The sequence below is a fragment of the Brassica napus genome, chromosome C1, assembly GCF_020379485.1.
Source record: "Brassica napus cultivar Da-Ae chromosome C1, Da-Ae, whole genome shotgun sequence".
NCBI lineage: Eukaryota > Viridiplantae > Streptophyta > Magnoliopsida > Brassicales > Brassicaceae > Brassica > Brassica napus.
In genome coordinates, this window is record NC_063444.1 from 42,845,100 (window position 1) to 42,855,749 (window position 10,650).

The 10,650-nt window shown below is 34.5% G+C and overlaps 1 long non-coding RNA gene across 2 annotated transcripts; it reads right to left on the reverse strand.

Annotated features, from left to right (window-relative positions):
• Positions 1-2,391: 2,391 nt before the first annotated feature.
• Positions 2,392-4,148, reverse strand: LOC125580288. 2 transcript variants are annotated; one of them, XR_007318056.1, is made up of 3 exons: positions 3,218-4,148; positions 2,893-2,986; positions 2,392-2,808 (listed from the first exon to the last, which is right to left on the reverse strand). It is a non-coding gene; the product is annotated as an uncharacterized LOC125580288 (long non-coding RNA). The 2 variants fall into 2 exon arrangements; XR_007318055.1 differs by having other exon boundaries at positions 2,893-4,148.
• Positions 4,149-10,650: the final 6,502 nt, after the last annotated feature.

Below are 10,650 nucleotides of genomic sequence, written 5' to 3' on the forward strand. Positions count from 1 at the left end.
CAAAAGTGCTATAATATCTAACAATAAGATGGCAGTGCAAAAAAGCGCTATCTAATGTGTCTGACCTACTATGACGGGCGATGATAGAGCGCTTCTAAAACCGCTATCGTATCGTTATATAGCATTTTCTGGCCGCTAAGAAAAACGATTTTTCTTGTAGTGGGGGTCAAATAACTTATCTCAACATTATTCCTAAAAATGTCAAACTTTTTCTCTACCATTCCTTTTTTTGAGGTCAACACTCTATCATTCCTTAGAACTTGTGATTTACTTAAGAATCAGATACAGCAACAATCCTGTTCAAGAAATTGTATTAGACTATCAACAATGGTTATAAGTATTCAACACCATAATTTACACTTTTAACAATCCACATCATATTCTTTTTCTTTCACCTATTAATTCAACACTCATACAAATTTTACTTCTACAATAGTTTTATTTAATAAAATTCAACACCCTAACCCACTTTTTATTTTCATTTATATTTTCACATTTATATAACTTGTAATTTTAAAATAACTAATACTTAAACAAAAAATTAAAATAAACTATTTTTTATATTTTGCAAATAATTATTATGATTAAACATTAAAACATTTATTACTGAATCTTTTTCAAAAAAAAAGAAAAAATTAATGACCAAATAAAATGAAACAAATATCTATTTTTAGAGTTTTTAAAATACTAAATTTGGGCATAAATATAAAAAATAAATAAAAAGTTTACTATCAAATAGTTATATTTAAAAAATTGGGATAAAAAAATAAATAACAAAAACACGTAGCCAGTAAGAAAAAATCATATATTTAATTTATATTTTAATCAAAACATATTGCTTCAATATAGTGACATGTGTCAATGTGGTCTCATAAATTTTTTTTTTCAACACAGGTGAGTCCACATGAGATTATTTTTGTTTTCAACTAGCTCATTGTGAGCATTCAATTGTTGAAATTTTAATTCAACTGGTCATTGCACATAGCCTTAATAGTTATATTATCATGGCAGCAATCAAATGTGATCTGATATAGCGAACACTATATTAATAAAACATGTCAAACACGTGTGTCACATTATTATTTTTGATATAAAACAAATAGGAAAATCACATTAAAAACATTAAAATGGCATTCACTAATACTGAAACTTTGAAACTTTTGACTATCAGTTTTAACCATCAAATTAACATTTGTATCATTGTATCACAAAAAACCTCCAATATGATTCACATGTTTATCAAATAAAAAATTGACAAATAATATAACTAAAAACAATTATGTATCAGTTATTTTTTAAATAATTATTTAAATAATAAAATAAATTAAAATGCAATACATGAAAATATATAAAAATAAAATTTCTTAAAATTCACAAATTTAGACTAGAACTCAAAATAATTTTTAAAATTAATTAGAATAAAATGGTAATTTTCAAAAAAAAGATTATAATTTGTTTTAACAAAAACTATCATATCGTCGTTGACAATGATTGTCAAAAAACATCATTATCGACATATATACTCTCATTTTCAGTAACGATGTTGGAAATTATCATTGGATATATGTCAAATGCAGTCATTGTTAATGGTTATGTGAATATGTGGGCGTTCGAGTATCCGTTCGGGTTCGCTTCGAATCTTCTGAGGTTTTGGTTTTTTTGGGGTTAGAGATTAAGACCCATTTAGATATTTTTAAATTTTGGTTCAGGTTTGGTTTGGATCTTTGCAGTTTCTTTTCAGGTGTGGATACCCCCATTTAAATTATTTAAAAAATTTTAAATATCAAAATATACTTTTAAACATAAAAAATCCAAAACTAAAAATAATATATAACATATAAATTTGAATAATATATGTCAAAATACATAAAATTAACATACAATTGGTTTGTTTGGATATTTTGATATAGAATGATTTGGTAATTTGAGTTTTTGGAGTTTTCAATAATATTTAGCCGTTCAGATATTAAACTAATTTTGGTTTGGGTTTGGTATTAACTTTTTGGTTTGGATTCGGTTTGATTCTCCGGATTCAGGTATTTTACTCATCCTAGTTATGTGAAAAACCATCATCATCATCAGTGATGTGTTTGAAACCGTTATTTTCAACGCTAATATGTTTAAAATCGTTATTGTCAACGATGATGTATCAACTTTTTAAAAATGTCTCTTTTTTTTAAGAAAGTAACTGCTTTAATTTAAAATAAAAAATTTAAAAATATTTTGTAAACTTTTATTTAATTTTCTATATTTTTATTTTTATTAATTAGATAAGTTTTAAAACTTACTTACTGCTGGTCAGATTTTTGTTGATAAACAAGTTACATTGAAGGTTTTTAGTGACACAAATATCACTTTAGTGGTTAAAACTGCTAATCGCAAAACTTCAGAGTGTCGGTGTTAGTATCATTTTGATGGTTTTTATTCCCTAATTCAAATACTCAGGCAACAATTGTTTTTGGGGTCAAACTCAGCCGATAAATAAAACAACATTCATTACCAAAGGTTTCTTTGTTTTTCTCGGTGATGAAACATTTAGACGATAAAATATTCAGACCCTTCCTCCACAATATTCAAGGCAAATGCTTTGTCACAACTCACAAGAAACGTATTTTCAAATTTTCTTCAACTCGTTCTTCTGCTCAAGACCCCATATATAGGTCATGTGTGACAGACTATGAAATCGCCATTAAAGTGATCGAGGGAGCTCAAGTGTCTAAATCTGAAAAAGCAAGCTCATATTCAAAGAACATAAAATCTCAACTGCTTACCAATGAATGTGTCTCTACGAAGACATTCACGCTACAACTGCCCACAAGAAGAGACGAATACATCAGTAAAAAAAACAAGTTATTCTAGACACAGTGAGAAAATAGAAGAGATGATACATACCCTAACCACATTGTTAGCAAGCTCAGGAGGCAAAGAGCCTTGAATAAACACACACAAAACTCGCAGTTATCAACCAGTAACATAAACTCTGAAGCTGTAGTCGCCGAACCCATTATCAAGATTGTATAAACAAAAAGAAAAGATCGAAACTTTAAATAGAAATAAGCATTCATTGAATCACTAATCTGAATTTCTGAATCGTCTACAAAAGGTGGGAATGAAGAAGGCAGTGAAACTGGATTAAAGAGATTGAAATATATTCAAACCAATAAAACAATTCAAACCAAGTAGACGGAGATACACATACAAATAGATCGAGTCTTACCGGCGAAATGACCGGAGATTGAGATAGACGCAGCACTCAACGGTGAGAGCTTCGGATTTCGGATTTCAGATTTCAAACTCAGTTCTGCTAAAAAATAAATCCTCCAATACATTCAGTCTCATTCCTGCCTAAATCATAACCTCACTATCTCGCCTCCTTTTGTTTTTTTTTATGGATACATATTTTAAGAGAAACAAATAAATCTTTTGTAAAATATTTTTTTTCTTTCAACAAACCTTTTCTAATTTTTTTTTTTTTTTTTGATTAACCTTGGGGTATCCCGGGCCCATGGAAAGGGTCAGACTAATCTCCAAGGGGAAGTGCATGGTCAAGCATAGGCCCATATCCGTGTTAGGTGACCAAGATAATTGTGACTTAGTTTCGCGCAGCAGGTGGATCGAACCTGAAACGTTTTGGCGTCTAAGTCCCGTCTCCTTACCACTCGACCACAATCACCCGGTCAACCTTTTCTAAAATTTCTTTCTTTCCTTTTCTAAATATGCCAAGATAAATTGATGAGGAGAATTCACTGTTTCACAATGATTCCTTACTTTATTCAGCATGTTTCTTTTGAAATACTCACCCATAAATCTACATTTTAAGAAAGATATCTTATCTCCAAAGGAAGATTTTCTCGGAAGATAATTTAGATTTGAAATTTCCACAAAATATGCATTCCTTAAAATACATTTAACAATTATCATACGACTAAGGGCTTGACTGGTGTAACTGCAGCGGTTGCGGTTGAATGAGTTTGCGGATGCGGATCGTTGCGGTTATAAATGATTTTACGAGATTTGTACGACTGGTACTGCGATTAGAAATTAATGCATTTGCGTGACACTTATGACTGATTCAACAGCGGTTAAATAATAAATTAACAACATTTACATTTTATATAATTATAAAAATATTAAACATCATAATATTAAAATAAATTTTAAAATTATATTTTTAAAATGTTAAAATTATAGAAAATATTTTAATTTTAAAATTTTATAATATAAATTAAATATAATAGATATCTTTTAGTACTTCTATTATTTCAATTTAAAATTTTTATTTTTATTTTGTATTTATATTGTTTTAAAAAGAAATTTACACTTCCGCAGCCGTCTGTAAGAACAAGTTTTTGAATTTAAGAGATTTATAACGATTTGAAACGGTTTAGAACGGTTTGAGTGATATTATTGCAAAACACCAATAACCGCTACCAACCGCAAAAGTTACATTCGCGGGAGGTAGTGCCCTAAGATACAATAAAAGCCCTTGTTTTAGTGTTCAAACAAAAAAACAAAAGTTTACCCCAGTTTATATCGTTAATCCTGCCTGGAGAGATATTAGGTCAGAAATCACTACCAGAAGAAGATGGTGATGATAACCGACCTTCCATTTGATCTGGAAAAGAAGATACTCGCCCTTGTTCCGAAAGAGTCTCGACCACAATGGCAAACTACCTGTAGAAGATGGTATGCTCTAAGCCAAGACCTGCTCGCCAAGAAACACTTGGCCCAAACAGGAAGAGAGTTTATCTTATTGTTGAATACTAGTGTTTTTTCAACAACCATCAACCTCCAGGGAGTCCATAACAGCGTTGATCCGGTGATGGAGTTCGGAGGCAAACTTGGATCTTTACAAGATTCAAATGATTTACAAATTCATGATATTTTTCTACTGCAAGGGGTTAGTGTTATGCACTATGGTGGGAAAACAAATGCTCGTGGTTTTCAACCCTAGTAACTGTGAAACTAGGTATGTGGAACCTATAACAAGTCATGGTACTTGCGAATATGCTCTTGGATACAAAGGCAGCAAGTCTTCTTGTGTTAATAGCTACAAGATCTTGAGGTATTGTCGTTATTCTTCGACGAGCAACTGATACGTACGGTTTCCGAGTTTGAACTGGATGACTTTATGTCTGACTCATGGAGGGTTGTAGATGTTGATGAGCACGATTGGGAAATATCTGCTCGTGGCGTCTCTGTGAAAGGAAACACTTACTGGGTTGCTAAAAAAAATGACAAGCAGTTCATACTCAGTTTTGATTTCACAAGAGAGAGATTTGGGCTTCTCCCTCTTCCGTATGAGAGTGTTGGTCCTGGTGATTTCGTGAATTATGAGCATGATGATACCGCTGTTCTGTCAGTTGTTATAGACGAACAACTCTCGGTGTTACATCAATATCTTCATATGTATTAAGATATGGGTAAGCAATACAATTGACACCAAAAAGTTGTCGTGGGGCGAGTTCTTGGTAGTGGACGTCGTGTTGTTAAATGTTGTTAGTTTCGTCTTGGACGAGGAGCATAAAGTGGCAGTGTGTTGTAGTACAGGCAAGGATGATCCTGATGATGATAGTGAAGAAGAGTGCACCAGCATTTTAATTATTGGAAAGAATATACAAAGTATTGTTTATGATGAAGGGGCTATAGATGGATCATGGCCACATCTCATGAATTACGTTCCAAGCCCGGTTCAAATTTTGAAGGAAGAGTACGCGCAAAAGCAAAAGGAAACGAACTACAAGGAGGTTAGTCAAATATATTAACTAAGTTCCTTTTTTTTGCTTTTTTGTTCTAATGATCTTACTCAAATACTTTATAATTGCATTGGATGCATATAGAGAAGAGTAGTTATCAAGAAACTAAATATCAGCATCTTAGCTTCATAGATTCATATACTTTAATTTGTTCTTAAAACGGAATGGTTATATCTCACACAAAGATTGTTCTCTTGTAAGAAAAATCTGCATGCTTAATACACTGCTTAATTAAGGTATATATTCTTATGTTTCGGGTAAGGGTTTTTTTTAACTGCGTGTGAGCTTTTAATTAACAGTTATGAACCGGAGGACAGTTCGTTGAGGAAACGAAAGTGACACCAATAGCCAAAAGCTAAGCGAGTTCTTAGGGTTCCTTTGAATGTCCCAAAAGAGTTCAGGAAACGAGAGTGAAACCATACCTAAAGCATATCGAAGTTCTCTTGCTGTTGCTTTGAATGTCTCAAAGATTTGTATCTTTTTTTTTCAAATATTGGAGAACTCCAAAGGTTGTAATAAATAGAACGCATATTTAAGTTTAAAATCTTATCTTGACTCTCAAAATCAGAATAAATACACTGCTTTTGTAGTTCATTTTATTTACTACATTGATATATATATATATATCAGATTAATGCGAAAGTAGCACACAGACTCCCTTGAGCTTGCTTCTTTGATCCGTTGAGAGCGTTGTGGAATGGAGAAGTGTGGTTCAAGTCAAGAACCAAATGAATTTCATCTCGTTGACAATGCAGCTCTTTTTGTTTTGCTGTAGATATGCAGCCGATGCAGACTTTGTAGCGAGTAACCAGTGACAAAAGCTACTACGAGATTGGAAAAGGGCACTTTGATCAATTGTTTTAGTATACATACAAATAACAAGTCGAGAACCAGCAGAAAGCTAGCGCGAATAGAAACCCTAATTTGATCAGAAAGAAACAAAACCGGGTTAAGCATTTCATTAAATCACGAGAAGATCCAACCAATTAGGAATCACATTTTTGCCACATAAGCACTCCCCACATCTTAGAATACTCAAAACTATTCTTCTACATTCACGAAAATGGACTTTGCTTGCATCGCAAGAAACATATTTCGGTTTACCTCTTCTCATTCTTCAATCAATATCACTCCTTCATCTTCATCTTTTTTTCTCCCACTGAAAAAGTTACAAAGGCACTAGTCTACAAGCTCTTCTCAACACCATCATTTTACGAACATTTCTTTATCGCGTGGCAAAACTCTGACCCGATTTTTTAGCAAAAAACAAAAAAACTCTGACCCAATAACTTTCATCCTCGACTTACACGGTCTTGTCGGTATGGTCATCCAAAAGACGGTGTTGTTGGGGGTACAAAAACCTAGAGATCGAAAGGGTGATCCAAATTTCAAGATTCCATATGGGTCTTTACGTGAAAGGTTATAAATCCATTAAAGCCCTCTAGGCTCTAGAAACCTAAAGGGTTTGTGAGCTTTAAGGACTACCTGTTAGCAAGTAAGGTGGCTTTTAAAGCCTTTGATAGTATATCTATGTATGTGTGTGTGAAGCTGAGCTTGAAGGACAGCCAATGCCAGGTGATGTGTATCCACCCAGTTTGATGTTTGAAAGAATATAACATTGATAAGGTTTTCTCCGACCTTTTGACGTTTTGATTCTATACATTTTATGGCAAAAACTATCAAATGTCATCGACTCTGTGTTATAACCTAAAAGCCAATAGATGCATACACTCATTGTCAAATTACAATCTCTTATATTGAAACTTGTGGTCAGATAACTTATATTAATAGTCAAACTACTGATCAGATAACTTATCTCTGCAGTATTTCTAAGAATTAGCAAAGTTATTAATTATTTCTAAGAATATCAAAGTTTTTCTCTATCTTATGTTAGAATTTGTGGTCTAGCTAAGAATGGGAAACTGCAACAATCGCAGTTTGTGGAAGCAAACAATCGCAAACATCTTACCGGCAAGATGACCGGAGCTTGAGATAGACGGAGAGAAGCTACTAAGTTCACTCAACGGTGAGGGCTTCGGATTTTCAAATTTCAAACTAAGTTCAGGTCAAAAATAAACTGGCTGAAAATAGAGGCCAATTAAATTATTGTTTGAGTTACCAACGGTAGATCCAGTGCCTTCAGTCCCATTCCCGCCTACGTCATCTCCGTCACCAACCACTTATGATGACAAATTGCAGTGGTTGTGACAATCCTCCGGTCTCTATTTGTCACTTTCGCCACAGAAGAAGAAGGCTTCGGCCCAATAAACAATTTAGCGGTGCTGCTAATGGTGCTACTAGCCAGCCGACTAATAATCTCCTGCTTTCTCCCGTTGCTTTATGTTTTGGGTGTAGAATTTAAGTGGTAGATTTTTTTTGCTGTAAATTTTTTTGTTGTATCTTTGTAAAGCATTAGTTTTTTGCTCTAGAAACAGAGCTCTTTAGAGTATCTACAACTAGAATGAATCACCTTCTTAGGCGCGTGCAGCTTCTTCAGAGGAGTTGAAAATACCAAGCCAGAATTGGGACTTTTTCAAGGGATCGCTGATCTCGGCAGAAAACCAGCCCCAAGTTCTCTTCCTAGCGCCGCTATACCTTGACTCCTTCACAAATCTGTTGGGTGTTATATCAAATTTTCACCCTGATTAAACCATAAAAGGCTGAATTTTTTAGAAAACTCAAAACTCAAGTTTCAAGTTTTTGATTTATCTCTTCAACTGTGTGTGAGCTTTAATTAACAGTTACGAACCGGAGGGCATATCTGCAAGAAGCGTTAAGGAAACGAAAGTGACACCAATAGCCAAAGCTAAACGAGTTCCTAGGGTTCCTTTGAATGCCCCAAAAGAGTATAGGAAACAAGAGTGAAACCATGCCTAAAGCATATCGAAGTACTCCTGCTGTTGCTTTGAATGTCCCAATGATCATTTCTATCTTTTCTTCTTTTTTTGGACGATCCCAAAGGTTGTAAAAAATTGAACGCATACTGAAGTTTATTATCTTAAATCTTGAGTCATAAAATCAGAGTAAATGCAATGGTTTTGTATTTCATTTTAAGTTTTGAGGATCTATATTGATTTTATTAATCGGTGATGTACTATATTATTATCGAATATACATCAGATTAATGCAAATGAAACACACACTAACTGTAGTTGAACTTGCTTCAAGGACTGAGGGAAGCTTCTTCTAGTTGAGACGACAATTGAAATGCTTAATAAACCGCTTCATCAACACCACAACTTTGTGGCTTAGCTGTAAATCCTGGACAAGATAAATGGTCTTTGCGATTGTTTACGGTATTAACAAGAACTCCAAACTTCACTCTAGTCTCGTATATACGTATTTTAAGTCACTACTATAGAAATATTATTGACAATTGATACACTGAACATTTCATATTCCTATTGTCAAGTTAACAGTGGTAATTGTAATATTTAAAATTCAATCCAGAGGACCAGTCTATACTTTACTTTTATGAGTTTTCGACTTAGCTAAAACTAATAGTGGGGTTTTGATTTAAGTAGTGATGAGCAAGTAAATAAATGATTGCAAAGAGTAAATTCAAATTAAAGAGAAGCCAGTCTAGGGTTTCTCATCGGGTCTTGATGCTAAACCAAACATTTATTCAAGCGCAACGCAGCACAATCTAGAACACGGATCACTCGAGTAGAACAGCCCACTGTCGTGATACTGCTCCCTTTGCGAGTCGACCTTGATGCTTAAACTCTCGTTTGGATCAGGGATCGACTACAGGCAATAGAGATCAACTCCGATAGGTTCACCGAACACCCTAATATCTACTTTCGCAGACTAGGAATGCTCGGCTCATTCACCCAATATCAAGTTATCTACTACACGGTTAAAGAGCAGATTAAACCTAAGATCTAGCAATAAGTGATCAGGTTAAAACTAGCAGTAATAAAAAATATGAACAAAGACACAATATGATCGATTATTTATGTTTAGTTTTTACAACCAACACCCTAGAACCCTAGATAAGCTAGCCGATTACTCAGCCATTAAACAAGTTGAACAAGACATAATAACTGAATAATACTGCATATAATTCCAGAAAGAAATCAATAGGGTTCAAGATGATCTTCTTGGTGAGAAGATTGTGGGGGTCAAAAACGGTTGCAACGAAGTTAACGTCAAAATCCCGAAGAAGAAAACGTAGAAACCTTCTTCGACAAATACTTCTTCGAAATAGATTCTTCTTTACGAAAAGCTTTGTGGAAGAAACACGAGTCATCGGACAAGAGCTCGAAGAGGGTCGCTACGCAACAACCGAACACATGTTCCGCTCGGTCACTACGTAGCAACCGAGCTCGAGCCAAAGCTCGGTCGCTACGTAGCGACCGATCTCGAACCAAAGTTCGGTCGCTATGTAGCAACCGAGCGTTCGGTCGCTACGTAGTGACCGAGCTCTTCCGAAACATCGATACGACATTAGTCCATGCGTTCTCGTCTACCCTTCGATGCTATCACCCGAAGACCGTAGCGAACCCATTTCACAATTCCCCGCCATTCTAAGTTATCGATCAAACTTTACCGTTAAAACCGAGGAAAGTTCGTTCTTTATCGAAAGAAGCCGTAACAAACGCTTCAAGTCGGAAGACGGGCCCAAAGGGACCTAAGACATGACTCGAAGCCCAACTTACGATTTCTTAACCAACATCCCGTAAGCCGCATGACGGTTTACGCTTGGTTCGCAAAGAAAGATAAATGTCAAGTTTCCGCGGATAAATACGAAATTTTGAAGATAATTACGAAGATCGAAAAAATGGAATATCCCCATTTTTATGCTATGGCGGCTTAAGGGCAGAAGGGAAAAAGCGTAAACCGACCTTGGAGCCAGTATATAAGGAGTCCTAGGCGAGAGGCATGAAAAAGA